The following is a 19186-nucleotide window of genomic DNA, read 5'->3' as shown; positions in this document are numbered from 1 at the left end:
TAAATCGAGGAAGTTTCTTGTTTGAATGGATAAGCCAAATAGGCAATTAACAATCCGAAACATTTAGAACCTAGCAGACGCAAACGGACCACGTCTTAGAGTTTCTGGTTACGGCAACAATGGGAATGTTAATTCAGGCACAAGAACATTGGAATCTGGTGCAAAAATATGTTCTAACCATTTCCCCTTTAGAATTGGTCTTCAGCGACCCAGGCGACTAACAGGATCGGGTGGTCAGGCTCGCCGACTTGGTTGACATATGTCATCGTATACCATTTGCTTAGATCGATAGTCATGATGTTGATCACTGGATTGGCTCGATTATTTATTACCCCATGCTGGAGTGCAGCGTTAAACAACAAACCAACAGAAATATGTTCTTTTACTGTCGGTTACCAAGACACCTAAGGCCTAGGTAGCCCAGTGGTTAAAGCGTTCGCTCGTCACGCCGAAGGACCCGGATCGATTCCCCACATGGGTACAATATGTGAAGCCCATTTCTGGTGTTGCCCACAATGATATTGCTGGACTATTGCTAAAATGGCTTAAACTCACTGACAACATACCACAAGAAAACAATGATCGCTGAAACAAATGTATTATTTAGAATGGCTTTGGTGAATTTCAATGATATAGATATAGAGTATGGGGCGTGGGGGGCGAGCTGTCTAAGGCGCCAGACTAGTGATCCAGTGAGTTGTAACTTGCCGAGATCGAGCCCACCTGTGACCGGGTGTGAAAACCTTGGAGTCAACTTTGTGTGCAGACTCTTTCAGTGTTGTCACAACCCCTGGTGTACAGTACACAACCCTGTGCACTTAAAAGAACCCACGAATCCGTTGGTTAATGACCAGAGGGTGACCACGTGAATACGTGCAAACACCTAAGCAGTAAACTTGGACAAAGTACTGTGACTGTGTGTCCCAGTCCACCCAGCTGTGAATGGGTACCTCGTAAGGATGGGAAAGCCACATTAACTCGGTGCGCATAATGGCTGCACGAGTTGTATGATCTCCAGGGAATTGAGATTGAAAATGCGATGCGCCGTTGAGATTGACATCGAATGATCGAGGGAAAACAACGGGCTTTGAGCATGCATGCAGATGAGATGGACTATAGAGCTATATAAATACCAAGTATATATATACCCTGTGTTAGAAAATAACAGATTCAGGGTATATGACATGTAAATACATAATTTGACCCTGTCCCACAAAACGTCCCCAGCGCTGCGGTGATCATAATTCCAATACGTTAACGCAGTCTTACGGCATTCGTAGCGCTGCGACGCTTTGGTTAACGGGTCCCTGAGCTTAAGAGTTTAATTTTCAAACAACGGTTTGAACGGTTGAGCTGGAACTAAATTGAGCAAACTAACAATTCGGGTTAATCTTTAGGGTCGGTCGGTGATGCGAAACATTTTTTACGCGCCTTACCAAACAACCTTAACAAAGTCATGATGTTACACGGCTCCCCATAGTGTGTCGTTTCCAAGGACGAGATATACATGACTGGTTCAAGCCAGACGGCACAGAGCATGCAGTGTCTACTACGGCGTGAGTCAGTGTTGGAGAGAGCATCGCCGGTCCTTGTATCCCCGCCATAACAGAGCAATGCTTCTGCATCAGAGAAGATTCAGACAGCATCGTTAGACTCAGTTTTCGCCTCTACAGACTGTAGACTATGTAACCCGGCCGTGAGTCACTGACTCCGTCACCAGACGACACCCCGCACGTGCTGACATTTATCACAGCGACACCTTACGGCGGTAATTCGCTGACAAAGACTTTCGGGTCTTGTATCACTACTGATTAAGCAATCAATTTGTCTAGGAAGCATTGACCGCCATTGAAACTACGCATATAAACATGGCGATATCAATAACGAGACTTCAATAGCTTATGATTCATGACCTGATCACGAGTATAAAAAACACATCGATGAGAACTGACAGGAGTAGTAGAACATACAAATGAATGTATAATGTTTGCCATGTCAGGGCTAAGCAGATATTAGATGAACTCTCAGAACTTGTTTATGAACACACTTTTCAGTTACTTTTCAAAATAGCTCAACGTGATTCAAAAGAAACCGATGAAAGGAGTATGTATTCCAAGCGGGAGGAGGAGGAGGACTACGCGTAGGAAGGAGTTTGAAACCAATATCTGACTTGTCATGACCATTCAGCATAATGTACATACAGCCATACAGAGAGAGGGGAGAGAGACAGAGAGAGAAGAGGGAGAGAGGGAGGAGAGGAGAGAGAGAGAGAGAGGAGGAGAGAGAGAGGGAGAGAGAGAGCGAGGGAGAGAGAGAGAGAGAGACAGGAGAGAGAGGGAGGGAGAAAGAGAGGAGGGAGAGAGACAGAGGGAGAGAGGAGGAGAGAGGGAGGAGAGAGAGAGAGGAGGGAGGGAGAGAGAGGAGAGGGAGAGGGAGGGAGAGGGGAGGAGAGGGGAGGAGAGAGAGGAGAGAGAGAGACAGGGGAGGGAGGGAGAGAGAGAGGAGAGGAGGGAGGAGGAGAGAGGAGAGGGAGAGAGGGAGCGAGGGAGAGAGACAGGGAGAGAGAGACAGAGGGAGGGAGGAGAGAGAGGAGAGGTACATACATACATACATACATAACATACATACATACATACATACATACATACATACATACATACATACATACATACATACATACATACATACATACATACATACATACATACATACATACATACATACATACATACATACATACATACATACATACATACAAATGTATATACATACATGCATGCTTGTATAGTACCCCAATGGTGCATCTCATGTGTCATAGTACCCCGATCGTGTTTCATGTCATAGTGCCCCAATCGTGCATATCTTTTCACAGTACCCCGATCGTGCATCCCATGTATGTTTATCACAGTACCCTGATCGTGCATATAGTATATCATAGTACCTCGATCGTGCATATCGTATCATAGTACCCATATCGTGCATCCTATGTATCATACTACCCCGATCGTGCATTTCGTGTCATAGTACCCTGATCATTTGATTTCGTGTGTCATAGTACCCCGATCGTGCATTTCGTGTGTCATAGTACCCCGATCATGGATTTCGTGTGTCATAGTACCCCGATCGTGCATTTCGTGTGTCATAATACCCCGATCATGCATCCCATATATCATAGTACCCCGATCGTGCATCCCATGTATCATAGTACCCGATCATGCATCCCATGTATTACAGTACCTCGATCGTGCACCTCGTGTGTCATAGTACCCGATCGTGCACCTCATGTATCACAGTACCCCGATCGTGCATTTCATGTATCACAGTACCCGATCGTGCATCCCATGTATCACAGTACCCCGATCGTGCACCTCATGTGTCATAGTACCCCGATCGTGCATTTCGTGTGTCATATAGTACCCGATCGTGCACCTCATGTATAACAGTGCCCTGATCGCGCACCCCGTGTATTCTGGTATTCCGATCGTGCATCCCATGTATCAGAGTAACCAGATCGTGCATCCTGTGAGCCATAGTACCCGACCGTGCGTCTGGTGTGCCATAGTACCCCGATCCGAACCTCAAGTGGAAAATCAGTCGTCTTATATATACTCATGGAAAAGATTAACGGAACACATGAAAGTACAAGCGTTACTTTATTATTTTCCAAGGTTTCTTCACAAGCTATGTATTGCACAGTGCGTGAAATTCTGGAAATATATAAAGGAACGTGTACTTTCATGTGTTCCCTTATGGTTTATATAGGTATATATGTAGCTATACGAAGCCTCTAGCAGTTGCGTTGCAGTCATTTTAAGTAATCAAGTTTAGCATGAAACTATGACGATTCCCATGGCTATGGCTTCCTCGGTACCCCTTCCGTTTAGCAAGCATATCTTCTAATGAAACTTCTTAAATCTCAACTCTTTCGTTCGATGGTTGAAAGTATTGATACCATATTGAATATCAGATATCGATTAAAGAGCCCGAAAGTTAGAGTTCGTGAGTGGTTGTCAATCAACGACTTCCTCGAAATATTGGACATGCTTTCGAGTTTTTGATAGTCTGAGGAAATACCCATACATCATGAATGACTCACCCAGAGGCGGAACCAGAAACTTGGAAAACGCTTTGTGGCGTGCATGCTTGCATGCGCACGTGCGTGCATGCGTGCGTGCGTGCGTGCGTGCGTAAGAGTCTTAGTGTGAGCAAAGTCAGGAGGCCGGAAAGCACGTGTCTGAAGGCGGTTCACTTCCCACATCGCCCTCCGCCACTACCCCAACCTCACCCTACCCCAGCCCTCACTGATGCCCCGAGCCTCCAGTGCACACGCATTACACATTCTAGAGACCATACTTTTATTTTAACAGATAAGCATGAAAAAAGCAATCGATTTTTTTATAGTATGCACCTCACTAACATTCAAGACGTTAGTACAGCACCTAGACGTTTACTCCTAAATGTTATGGTGCTCTTATTTCTCCAAACATTGCCTCTATATTTTTCACAAGGCAAAATACGGATTACGTTCCGCAATTAAAACGCTGAAGCTTGCTTAAAATGGTGTTGCTCAAAGTGCAAATTAATTAGTCAGTGCGGTCATTCACCGGACGGGACAATTTGAAGATACGGTATGAAATCGTCTCAGTGGGTCACAGAGTTCGAGGTGAGGGGACAGGGTTCCTGGTATAAACGTCTTACAGCGTGTTATCAGACTGTGTCATGTGATGTCACCGTGACCTCAGGAACACTTCTTTAAGATTGCGTATGGTTAAATGAAAACAGACCGTCTTGGCACTGCATAAAAATATTGCATGAAGCGTTTTAATAGCTATATTAAGGTTCCGTGCTAAGATCAAGAGACATTATTTTTCTGTCACTGCCTTCAGGCATGCAAGTTTTTCAGTTCTGTTTTAAATCTTATTTTGCGATATTTCAGCAATATCTCGACGGAAATATCACCAAAAATGGGGATCCAAATAATTGAACCTACAACATATTAAAGTTTTACATCGAAATATACAGAAATATCATCTACACCAAACTTCCTGTATACAAATGATGAACGAATAAACACGGCATAAATCAAATTAATAGAATATAATTTTTATAACAAAATTGATTGTGAAACTGAAATTTTTCCGGTAAATTTCCTCGCATTAAAATGCTTAAAAACTTAATCTAAACCACGAGAATGTGGTGTTACGTGACGAATTGAGCGCCAGTGCATGTGGATGTGTTTGGTTGAGTTGGGGTGAAACGAACCGAAGCTGTGTGTAAACGCGGCCACAGTATACATATTCAGGGCTAGGTATTGTAACAGCTGTTGTTTAGGAGTTTCAAATATTTATGGTTTAATTATACAAACAGCTAATGCACGATCTGTATTTCGTGTAACATAATAGCGTAATATGCATGTACAGTCGACTTATATATACAAAAAGCGAGTTACAGATAAATAACCCCAGTTATGTGATGTGTCCAGTGAGTGAGTGAGTATGGTTTTACGCCGCTTTTAGCAATATTCCAGCAATATCAAGGCTGGGGACACCAGAAATGGGCTTTACACAATGTACCAATGTGAGGAATCGAACCTGGGTCTTCGACGTGACGAGCTTTAACCACTGGGCTACCCCACCGTCCCCATAATATGTCCAGTTATTATAGGTTAAATAATGATATATAATGAAGGATTTTGCCTCGACCGGGATGAACTTAAACGTCCAGTTAGAGAGGGTTTCCAGTTAAAAGAAGTCTCGATATATGGAGTACACATGTGTAGTAAGGAAATGCATAACCAACACATTTGTTAGAATCAAACTGAAGAAAAGCACCCGCACTATTTGTTCAACTGTCGAAAAAATGACATTACTGAATCGAGACATCGTACAATTAAAAACAACCTTTATTGACTATTTACTGTCTGGGAGTTATTGAATAAAGATACTGTCTGGTCAATTAAAAATTTGAACTAAGTTATTATCTTCAGATATTGTGTGTTAATTTTTAAACCTGACGTCAATAACTCGAGATATTTCCCGTTTCATTTATAACCTGACGTTATTGACCAGAGATATATTCTGTACAACGTAAAATCTAACATTGCCGACGCGGGACATTTAATACCAAATGTAATTCACTTTATCACACACAACCACAGTGTAGTACAGGTATCATTTGTAGTGTCCTAAATGATGATATGGTGTTTCGATTAAGTCTTTGCATAGTGTTTCGATTTCAAAACCACTATCGGTGTATTCCCACAAGATGTTAAGACGCATTACAATAGCATGGTGATGATTGGTTGTTGTTTTACGCCGCACTCAGCAATATTCCAGCTATATGGTGGCGGTCTGTAAATAATCGAGTCTGGACAATCCAGTGATCAACATCATGAACATTGTTCTACGCAATTTTGATACGATGACGTGTCAACCAAGTCAACGAACATGATCCCCGTTAGTCGCCTCTTACGATATGGTGATGGTATTTATTACTTTACCTTCCAGCAATGCAGTGTTCTGGCAGTATTCGGCATGTTAATATCACCTAACCATGGTCGGTCCGGGTTCGATCCCCGGTTACGGTCCTTGTTGTTACCCTGGCCAGTCGGCATTAAGGGGACAAACAAGGGCTGGTGAGCTCGGAAACAGTCGTGTAATCCATGCTAAACGTCGACATGGTATCTCGAGGTGCTGTCACTATTAAACCAATATTCGTTCGGATTAATATGCACGCATGCACGCTCGCACGCATGCACGCACGCACACACATGCAGGTGCAACCTTGAACGCGAACTGACAGCCCTATTTTACCACCGCAGCCCTCCACAAAACCAGATATAGCAAGCTAAATTTTCTCGCCAACTGTTATCACCTCCTTCATCTCACCAATTCTGTGCCACGTTTGTTTTCACCGACATTACACTGTTTAAAAACACTACCTTAACCGTTTTAATGATATCTGACTGACTGTAATACTCTAGTAAAAAGTCCAAGCAACAAGTGTTGTTTAATAAACTATATAGATCGTCTTACATCACCCTTGCATGATCGGAGGAGTTATGGCAGGTTAGACTTAATGACCCCAAACTTAATTTTACCCCATGACCATAAAAATGTGATTTTATGGATGTGTTTTATTTCCGTGACACCATCTGACTGGGGAAGCAGATACGGGTGCAGAGGGATTACCGTCATCGTAAAGCCTTCAGCCCGGTAATTAGAAAACGTGCTCCAAAAATAGATTGTATAAATTGAGGAAAAGGATTTTTAGTCACCGAAATCGATGTGATGTTGCTTCATTTGGGTGGAGAGAATTGTTGTTTGTAAGGGGTGTTGTTGTTCAGTTGGATGGAGGTAATTAATGTGGTCCGAAAGGGGTGATGTTTTGTGACTGGAATTTTATTAATGTAGACCGAAAGGGGTGATGTTTTGTGACTGGGATTTTATTAATGTTGTCCGACAGGGGTGATGTTTTGTGACTGGGATTTTATTAATGTTGTCCGAAAGGGGTGATGTTTTGTGACTGGAATTTTATTAATGTAGACCGAAAGGGGTGATGTTTTGTGACTGGGATTTTATTAATGTTGTCCGAAAGGGGATGTTTTTGTGATGTTTTGTGACTGGAATTTTATTAATGTAGACCGAAAGGGGTGATGTTTTGTGACTGGGATTTTATTAATGTTGTCCGAAAGGGGTGATGTTTTGTGACTGAGGGGTGATTTTATTAATGTTGTCCGAAAGAAATGGGGAAAGGGGTGATGTTTTGTGACTGGAATTTTATTAATGTTGTCCGAAAGGGGTGATGTTTTGTGACTGGAATTTTATTAATGTTGTCCGAAAGGGGTGATGTTTTATTAATGTGGTCCGAAAGTGACTGGAATTTTTTTATTAATGTGATGACCGAAAGGGGTAGACCGAAAGGGGTGATGTTTTGTGACTGGGATTTTATTAATGTTGTCCGAAAGGGGTGATGTTTTGTGACTGGAATTTTATTAATGTAGACCGAAAGGGGTGATGTTTTGTGACTGGGATTTTATTAATGTTGTCCGAAAGGGGTGATGTTTTGTGACTGGGATTTTATTAATGTTGTCCGAAAGGGGTGATGTTTTGTGACTGGGATTTTATTAATGTTGTCCGAAAGGGGTGATGTTTTGTGACTGGAATTTTATTAATGTAGACCGAAAGGGGTGATGTTTTGTGACTGGGATTTTATTAATGTTGTCCGAAAGGGGTGATGTTTTGTGACTGGGATTTTATTAATGTTGTCCGAAAGGGGTGATGTTTTGTGACTGGGAATTTATCAATGTTGTCCGAAAGGGGTGATGTTTTGTGACTGGGATTTGGATTAATGTTGTCCGAAAGGGGTGGTGTTTTGTGACTGGAATTTGGATGAATGTTGTCCGAAAGGGGTGATGTTTTGTGACTGGGATTGGATTAATGTTGTCCGAAAGGGGTGCTGTTTTGTGACTGGGATTTTATTAATGTTGTCCGAAAGGGGTGATGTTTTGTGACACGGATTTGATTGATGTAGTCCGAAAGAGGTGATGTTTTGTGACTGGGAATTTATCAATGTTGTCCGAAAGGGGTGACGTTTTGTGACTGGGATTTGATTGATGTAGTCCGAAAGGGGTGATGTTTTGTGACTGGATCTAGAGGAAAAATGTGGTCGGAAAGGTGGTTAATGGTTTTGGACTGAATGTGGATGATTAATGTGGTAAGCAGGTGATGTTTAGTGCATGGGTGGAGATTACTGAGTTGATTTAAGAACGTTTGATGTTTCTTATTAACTGTCTTTTTCGGTTTGGATTGAGAAGATTAATGTGATCTGAAACGATACGTATTGCGATACGCTAATTGTGTTCTTAATTTTCAGATCCAAAACATTGCGAAATCAAAAATTAAGAACACAACTTCAAACCGAACAATCCAGTTAAATGTAATTTTCACCACGATCATTCCCACCACAATTGCCACAGTCATCAACATCTTCATCACCACACCATTACCAAAATCATCATCATCACCACCACAATCATCACCACACCATTGCGACAAACATCACCATTTATCACAAAAATCATCACCATCACCATCATCATCGATCATCACCATCATCATCATTGTCTGTGTGAAAAACAAAACGGAAATATATTATGGGTTCACCTCTGCTGGGGGGTGAAAGTTCGGTGTTCTCAGGGTAGGATTACACACATATTTAAACGTTATCACACATCTGATTATGTTTGTAGGGGGTTTATATCAATTATAAAGACTCTATATCGAAAGCAATGCGTTGTAGCGTATGTGTTAAATATACAAGAAAAATCAAAATCTCGATTGTGACATATTGAAGCAAAAATGTCAATTTAAGGTGCCGTGTCTTGCCTTAAATATTTGCTCATTAATGACCAGTGATTTCTGATATGTCCTGACCAGGTCAAGTTGCTGTCCAAAATCCCTGGGCTTTTTTTTGAGAATGGAGAAACTAGTTAAAACTAGTAACCACTGTGTTGATGTTAAATTGTTCTTTTCCTTGTTTCATTTGTGCGAAAATATTATTTCCATTTTTATTTTGTCATGATTAAGAGTTTTTATTAAAGCTTAATCAAGCATAGTGATTTTGTTGTGTTTTTTGCTTATAAATTAAGCATTAACTCGATTCTAAGTAGTTTTTTGTTAAAAAACCCTTCTTGCAATATATCGCAATACATATGGCAATATATGCTTTGCATCGCAATATGAAAATTCTCTGCAATACCTACCCCTATTGTACATAATTATATTAGAAAGTAATTTATGATATCCTCAATTCAATTTTTATTCACGATATCTTTAAAAAACAATTTAAGATATCAGTAATAAATGTGAAAACGGCTTGCCATAGGAACCTGCGAATACGGTATATGGGTAGGGGTTTTTATTTTTAAAAATCGCTTGATTTTCTACTACTGAACGTATTATAATATTTAACGTTTTGGGTTGTTGCGATACTAAGACGATCTGTCCAGTTTCCCACGGGAAAGAAATTATTGAAATTCAAAGAAAATATTGCTAGCGTTACGGGTGAGGATGAATTGCCGTGTGTACGGGGCTTTATGCCCGGAGTGGCTCTTCCCACAGTTGCCCCTGAGTTTTCACGCCTTGTTAACGACCCTTCCCAGAGCGGCCCCTGAACACTTAAGTGTTCCCACACTTGCCCCTCTTAATCCAATCAGCTTAATTACCAACTGTGTTGGACTATTATTTTTAAAAGGAACACTTCCAAAGACAACTATTTTAGTTTTAGACAGATTAACTTTCAACTTCCAATGTATACAATAGTCATGGAAAGCATTTAGGGACAGTTGTAGATCATTTGGGGTATCACTAGACTAAGGCTTAGTCTCTGAATATATATAATTTTGATAGTAACAAACAAGCCCATTTATATTGAAAAGGAGCCCTAGGGAGACCAGAGATTCAGAACCTGAGGAAATCTAGACTTGCTTTATTTAGGGCTTTAGCACTGCACAGAGGGCTTGGCAGTAGGGAAATTAATGTGGTTCAGGTACTGTGAGACAGACTAGGGTATCACGTACGAGGACAGCATCGTCTGCATATAAGAGGAGTATGAACCTTATCATGCTTGTTATACTATTTTCATCTATTTGTTGTAAGTTGATTCCTGTGCAACCTTTACTATAAAGAAACGATTTCACATCATTTATGACAAGTGAGGATAATAAAGGGGAGATATTTTCTTTTTAGGTTCTTTATGGCTGAGGCAATTTCATCACTTGTAATGTTATCATTGAGAATATTTGTATAAAATGTATCGCACATCACATATTCACACCTTCTTAACGAGTTGTCCCGGAGTGGCCTGAATTTGGTTGTTATGTAACAGACAGGGGGCACTCTGGGAATACACCGTGTACGGGTGTTTTCGTGTGTACGAACGGGTTGTGTGTGTGTAGATAGTTTCATGATATAAAATAGTCTTAAACATGAATTCATTTTTGTAAAACTGTTCGAACTGCAACCCTAAGCTGTGTATATTTGAGAGGATAGACCACATGTTACTGGGTTTGTCAACATTCGTAAAAATTGGATGCCATGAAACATACATAAATCACACGTGACTGGCTGATTCATCATGTAAAACGTCGATTAAATCAGTACTTTAGTGAAGACCGTTACTGGTCGAGTTAAATACAGCCAGCCATTGATGTAGGGGTCTACACTTTTTAGAACCTTTTTTAGAACTTATTTCTGAACTTTTTAGAAATTTTATCAAGAAAATGAACAGAGACACTGGACACCAGGTTGCACGTGCAGAATAATGGAGAATAATCAACCGCTTAGGATCAGCAAAATTGTATGAATTAATGATTGCATGAGCATTAAAATATATGTCCAATCCAATTTATGAATAATTCAAGTAGACACATATTATATATGTGTTTGTGAATTCCATTTAGCAGTTATCGACAATGATATCATACAAATATTTTTTTTGAGTAATAGAATATACCGCACACGTGTTATTTTGTTATTATTTCACATTCGGTTGTTTACTAATGAGAAAATACAATGTGCTCGACCTCAGCGCCTCGCTGCATATATATCTGTATATTTCACAGCAATGTCCGCCTACCTTTTTAGATTATATGCATATTCATGAGTTCCGCCCTTTACCAATTGCATAATGTTAATATATGGATCGAGATCCCGTTATTACCTCATTCCCACTTATCATGCCTTCTGCTTGTCTAAATGCTATTTCGGCCTTCACCTTGCTGTGCCCAGGTCAACGTGACCCTGTGTCAAACCGGCGCAGCTTACGAGTGGGCGGAGGCACAATCTGCCAAGCCAAACAAGAAAATATCAAGAAACATGCATATCGGGCGGCGCTCTAATTTGAAGAATCGTCGCGGAAACATTTTCTTTCAAAATCGGTGTATGTAACTTGAAAAACATCTTTTTTTCCCTTCGGAGGGCAAGTGTGTTAGGAGCTAGCGCAACGCTATTGGCCAGCGTGGTCGGCTTGAAGTAAAGCGAAGTCCGAGTCACGTGTTGCGTTGTGTCTATTTCATCCTGATATGCGATAGTAAATCATGCTAATGTCGGAGTTCACGTCACTCACAAGTGACGGCAAACCGTGTTTGCCTCGTCACCTGTTATTGAGGACAATGCGTAATTAATGCGGCAGTGTGTTGATTGTTTCAACGCGAATCCTAGCAAGATTTACAGACTGGTAAGTGCGTGTTTGTTTTCTTGGATTGTTTACAAATGCATATCTTACCCCGTTACAGTTGTACGGTTGTGCAGTCATGGGTTGACATGAAGCATGCTTGCATGACAGTTGGTATATCCTTGATGCGCTGCCATGACATGCAGTATGTACACGCGTACGACAAGATATATGCATCATTCGAAAATACATCCCCACAACAGTGCAGCTGACTTCAGTAGTGTGGAGAGGAAAATTTATGACTTCAGTGTTGGTGGTGCAAGGATTGGTTGTCTTGTGAGTTTCTATCATTTTTGTATTTTCAGTAAGATGGAGAGTTTAACTTACGATTATAATTATTCACTGTGTACATAACTAATTAGAGCAAACAGTATCCATGTAATTTAAATGTAGTGTCGTAAGTACCGCCGACTAAACACAACCTAACACTCCTGCTTTGTCAAATTCAGTCACCACTTCACACAAACACAGACAGACACAGACACACAACACACACACTAACACACACACACACACATCCTCCTCCTCACGCCTTCTCTCTCATCTCTCACTCTGTAGTCATGCATATATGCAAAGAAGTTTTGACAAGCACGAATATCTGGACTCCAACTTTTATGCATTTTTTGCTCATTGCTCATGCACTTAAAGAAATCACTTGTTTACCTATATATGAGTAAATCCTTAGATTCCATTCCTCATCACTTTGCCAATCTGTCAGTATTTTGTATCTGTATGGACCACGCGTATTTTATTTCGCTTACGTAGTTTTTGTATACAATTGTACTTATAGTTGACAGCGTGAAATTGTTGCAGCAATCACAACATGAACATTGGAGAATTCCCAGAGTGTACAGCAGGTGAATTCCCCCACACGTCAGACGATGTAATATACAGTCAACCCATGACAGTTCCACGATGCTCCTATAGATAGTGTATAGCTATTGTGGACTACCACAACGACATACAAACACCTAGCGTTAAGTTAAGTGTATAAGGCTACCCTGTCGCCCACAATGGAGTTTTCAAACAAGAAACGTAACAGATAAGGCTTTGTCCATTACACAGTTTCTCCTAACCTGTACTCGTTCCCCTCTATCTCCTGTCAGACGAGCACGGGGAACTTCTCGAAAAAATTAAATGCAGAGAAATAATATTAAGGTATCACATTAACAGGGGTAAATCCCTGGGTAATTGTGTATAAAATGAAATATTTTAATACTGGGTGTGTTGTTTGGACTATTATTGTTAAAGTACGCAGCGAAAGAAAGCCTGTATCATTTGTATTTGTAATCGATATGTGTGTAAAATATTTCCAAAAGTAAATAATTTGTATGTTGCATATTTTCGGTAAATATATTCGACACGAATACCTAGGCATATATACTACACGAGAGGTAGATGGTGTGCATTTTGAGACATATAACAGTACTGTATGAAGTTTGTCAATAACAACATTGTGGGCTTTTTGTTGATGTGTGAAAGGGTACATAGTTTAAAGTAGGCAATTGACTGATTTGTTCCAAGATTTACTTTCTACAGGAAATTGACACATTAAAGAGATCTGCGTTTACTGAACAGGCATAAATGTGCATCTGTGTCAAGTCTGTAATCTTGTCACCAATCTGTCTTTTACAAACAGTCTAAACATTCCCTTTGTTTGGCACAGCAAACATCTGAACATTCCATCTATATCTCTCACCGAAAAACTTTACCATCTCATCTGACTGACCTAACTAAGATATGAACATTAAATCCATAAGTCTCACACAAAACATTACTATTTTATCTGCTGCCCAGAGTAAGATCTGAACATTCCATCTATATGTCACTCCCAAAACTTTACCACTTCATCTGACTGACACAACTAAGATCTGAACATTCCATCTATATCTCTCACCCAAAACATTGACACTTCATCTGACTGACACAACTCAGATCTGAACATTCCATCTATATGTCTCACCCAAAACATTACCACTTCATCTGACTGACACAATTAAGATCTGAACATTCCATCTATATCTCTCACCCAAAACATTACCACTTCACCTGTCTGCCCCAACTCAGATCTGAACATTCCATCTGTATGTCTCACCCAAAACTTTACCACTTCATCTGGCTGACCCAACTAAGATCTGAACATTCCATCTATATCTCTCACCCAAAACATTACCACTTCATCTGACTGACACAACTAAGATCTGAACATTACATTTATATCTCTCGCCCAAATCTTTACCACTTCATCTGACTGCCCCAACTCAGATCTGAACATTCCATCTATATGTCTCACCCAAAACTTTACCACTTCATCTGACTGCCCCAACTCAGATCTGAACATTCCATCTATATGTCTCACCCAAAACTTTACCACTTCATCTGACTGCCCCAACTCAGATCTGAACATTCCATCTATATGTCTCACCCAAAACATTACCACTTCATCTGACTGCCCCAACTCAGATCTGAACATTCCATCTATATCTCTCACCCAAAACATTACACCTTAATCTCACTGACCCAACTCAGATCTGAACATCCCATCTATATGTCTCACCCAAAAATTTACCACATCATCTGACTGACCCAACTAAGATCTGAACATTCCATCTATATCTCTCACCCAAAACTTTACCACTTCATCTGACTGACCCAACTAAGATCTGAACATTCCATCTATATCTCTCACCCAAAACTTTACCACTTCATCTGACTGACCCAACTAAGATCTGAACATTCCATCTATATGTCTCACCCAAAACTTTACCACTTCATCTGACTGACCCAACTAAGATCTGAACATTCCATCTATATGTCTCACCCAAAACTTTACCACTTCATCTGACTGACTGAACATTCCATCTATATCTGAACATTCCATCTGAACATTCCATCTATATGTCTCACCCAAAACTTTACCACTTCATCTGACTGACCCAACTAAGATCTGAACATTCCATCTATATCTCTCACCCAAAACTTTACCACTTCATCTGACTGCCCCAACTCAGATCTGAACATTCCATCTATATGTCTCACCCAAAACTTTACCACTTCATCTGACTGACCCAACTAAGATCTGAACATTCCATCTATATCTCTCACCCAAAACATTACCACTTCAAACTAAGATTACTTTACCACTTCTCTCACTGACCCAACTCAGATCTGAACATTCCATCTATATGTCTCACCCAAAACTTTACCACTTCATCTGACTGACCCAACTCAGATCTGAACATTCCATCTATATGTCTCATGCAAACCTTTGCCACTCCATTTGACTGCTCCAAGTGAGATCTGAACATTCTATCTATGCCCCAACTCAGATCTGAACATTCCATCTATATCTCTCACCCAAAACTTTACCACTTCATCTGACTGACCAAACTAAGATCTGAACATTCCATCTGTATCTCTCACCCAAATTTTACCACTTCATCTGACTGACCCAACTAAGATCTGAACATTCCATCTATATGTCTCACCCAAAACTTTACCACTTCATCTGACTGCCCCAACTCAGACCTGAACATTCCATCTATATGTCTCATGCAAACCTTTGCCACTCCATTTGACTGCTCCAAGTGAGATCTGAACATTCTATCTATGTGTCTCACCCAAAACTTTTCCACTTCACCTGTCTGCCCCAACTCAGATCTGAACATTCCATCTATATGTCTCATCCAAACCTTTGCCACTCCATTTGACTGCTCCAAGTGAGATCTGAACATTCCATCTATATGTCTCACCCAAAACATTATCACTTCATCTGACTAACACAACTAAGATCTGAACATTCCATCTGTATCTCTCACCCAAATTTTACCACTTCATCTGACTGACCCAACTAAGATCTGAACATTCCATCTATATGTCTCACCTAAAACTTTACCACTTCATCTGACTGACCCAACTCAGACCTGAACATTCCATCTATATGTCTCATGCAAACCTTTGCCACTCCATTTGACTGCTCCAAGTGAGATCTGAACATTCTATCTATGTGTCTCATCCAAACCTTTGCCACTCCATTTGACTGCTCCAAGTGAGATCTGAACATTCCATCTATATGTCTCACCCAAACCTTTGCCACTCCATTTGACTGCTCCAAGTGAGATCTGAACATTCCATCTATATGTCTCATCCAAACCTTTGCCACTCCATTTGACTGCTCCAAGTGAGATCTGAACATTCTATCTATATGTCTCACCCAAAACTTTACCTCTTCATCTGTCTGCCCCAACTCAGATCTGAACATTCCATATATATATATATCTGATCTCATCTGTGTATATCTCAATCACATGTGAGGATCTCTCTCCCTTGGGGAGGCCACATATATCATAAACCACAAGGAACTTTTAACGAACACTTAGTCTGCCTAAATCATTACCTAAACAATCCACCAACTGCCCATCCGTCTAAAATGTCACATAAACATTCCATCCTTGAAATCGACACCTGAACATTCCATCCGTCTAAACCGACACCTGAACATTCCATCGTTGAAAACCGACATCTGAACAATCTATCCGTCTAAAATGACACATAAACATTTCATCCTTCAAAACCGAGATCTGAACATTCCTCTGCCTAAATTGACATCTAAACTTTCCATCCGTCTAAACCGACACATAAATATTCCATCCTTCTGAACCGACCCCTGAACATTCCATCCCTCTAAACTGAACATTCCATCCGTCTAAACTGACATCTTAATATTCCATTCGTCTTAACCAACATCTGAACATTATTTGTGAACATTACTCGACACCTAAACATCTTACTATATTTATAAACGAGAAAATACATTTTCCACCAGTCTATAACCATGACCGTTCCAATATCGTCAGCACACCTACCCCAGCCTGCCAGTATCTTTCTGAACGGATACCCGAGTCTACACATACTCTCCCAGACAGATATTTGAAACCAGTGTTGTCACTACATGACCATTCCAATATCGTCAGCACACCTACCCCAGCCTGCCAGTATCTTTCTGAACGGATACCCGAGTCTACACATACTCTCCCAGACAGATATCTGAAACCAGTGTTTTCACTATTATTTTTAAAATATACATTTAAATGTTCCAATTTTTTTAATCGGAGTTCTGGACCAAATATTGAACATGTGATATATGTATCATGATTACCAGAGTACTTTAAACAAAGAGCGTTTGAAAGAAAGATATAAACTTGAGATTATGCATCAGCACTCTGCAATCCTCATAGAAACTGTTTACTTAACCACATATCGATATTGATTCAGGCTTTACAGAGTAACCGATATACCATCTATACCATGCATCCATACACGCACGCACGCACGCACGCACGCACGCACATACATTATGAAAGAGTGTGCAGCCTAGGTCAATACGGAGTAAGACAAAAGTGTTCGTCGAACTTTATAGTTATTGTTAAAGCGAACAAGAATAATGAAATTTGATTTTAGGAATAACATGAGGAGTGGTGAAGGAATCTTAATATATATATGGAGGTGTGTTTTAAAACACACACACACACACACACACACACACACACACACACACACACACACACACACACACACACACACACACATGTGTGTGCGTGTGTGTGTGTGCATGTGCGCGTGCGTGCGTGTGTGTGTATTAATATACACAGTATTCCCATACTGGGCATGGTCACGGAGCTATAGCTACTGTCTTCTCGTAGCCGTCATGCTATTTTCTCCATTTCATTATATTTAGTTGCGCGTTACATAATTTATTTATTTAATATTTAAATAATTAATTCCAAAATGTGTTCGTGTTGGTTCTGTCTTCTAAAAGGTCCGTTGCACACAGGATCAAAAGCAGAAAAGTCTGTGTAATTAAATCACGTTAGTTTGACAGCACTTGCGTTTCTGTACTCAAACAACAAATGGTATCTTTCTACTGATGCTTGTGTTAATTTAATTAAATTGTTAGTTACGCGCTATTATCCAACATAACGAAAGTTTTATGACTCATGTCTAAAAATATTGGTTAAAATAGTGTTTCAGTGAATACATTGTGAATAACTTGAAACCCGTTACGATTGGGCCGCCGATCAATACATGTACATTGTATTCAGTGAATGAGTGAGTGAGTTTGGTTTTACGCAGCTTTTAGCAATATCCCCCACGTGGGGAATCGAACCCGGGTCTTCGGCGTGACGAGCGAACGTTTTAACCACTGGGCTACCCCACCACCACCATTGTATTCAGGTAAGGACGACTGTCACTGACGTAATAAAAGCATAAGTGCAGTGAAGCTCCAGTACCTCGAAGTCGCTTAAGTCGACTACATTCCTTATCTCGAACTACGGATAAATCGATGTTTATCCAAGATCATGAGATTCCGTGTAGTCACTGTGGTTAAAGGTGTGTGTGTGTTGGGGGTGGGGGTGGGGGTGGCGGGGGTCCGCTTTACAGGAAACTCGTCAGGGTCACGGAGTTGGAGATGACGGATTCCAATCGTTCAGAGTGTAAAACTGTCGATTTCACTTCACTCATGTACTTGATAAGTGTTGGGTTTGACGAGATGAGTCTGATTACTAGTATTCCCATCTTGTATATGAACCATTGTTCTCAGTATGGTGGAAATTTCGAAAAGGGCGTGTGGCTGAATCGTCAATATAAGTCGTAATGCATCACCCTTGAGGTTAAATAGATAGGGAAATGGGACTTGTATAAAAAGGTCGTAAAAGCGAAAATACACAATCGTACAAATAAATTGGACGTTGAACTTTTTGTATGATTGATGGTCAAACAATTCGCCGAGATAAGTGACTGGTAATTGTTAATCTTTCTGTTTTTAACATTTTCAGAAAATGCGTTAAAAGGTTTTAAATTGCCATCGTTAATGCATGTTATGTTACTAATAAATGTCGAATTCGATAGCCGGGACATACGATGAACCGACTTCACTGTGTTTATCTATGAT

At 40.4% G+C, this 19186-nt stretch overlaps 2 protein-coding genes across 3 annotated transcripts in view; one reads left to right on the top strand and one right to left on the bottom strand.

Moving 5' to 3' along the window:
- Positions 1–19186, bottom strand: part of LOC124291954 (uncharacterized protein C20orf85 homolog) — a 36750-nt gene that overhangs the window by 13020 nt on the left and 4544 nt on the right. The window lies entirely within an intron of this gene.
- LOC124291952 overlaps positions 11847–19186 on the top strand; it is a 213417-nt gene continuing 206077 nt past the window's right edge. Inside the window, exon 1 of one of the 2 annotated variants that reach the window (XM_046729034.1) lies at positions 11847–12237. The gene's annotated coding sequence lies outside the window, so the exon portion shown is untranslated. Of the gene's footprint in view, positions 12238–12357; positions 12511–19186 lie in introns of those variants that run through there. The other variant, XM_046729037.1, reaches the window with a different exon arrangement.

The sequence above is a fragment of the Haliotis rubra genome, unplaced genomic scaffold (assembly GCF_003918875.1).
Source record: "Haliotis rubra isolate DU_JTF1 unplaced genomic scaffold, ASM391887v1 Scf503, whole genome shotgun sequence".
NCBI classification, from domain to species: domain Eukaryota; kingdom Metazoa; phylum Mollusca; class Gastropoda; order Lepetellida; family Haliotidae; genus Haliotis; species Haliotis rubra.
The sequence above is the reverse complement of the archived record's forward strand: the minus strand, read 5'-3'. Positions and strand labels throughout refer to the sequence as shown.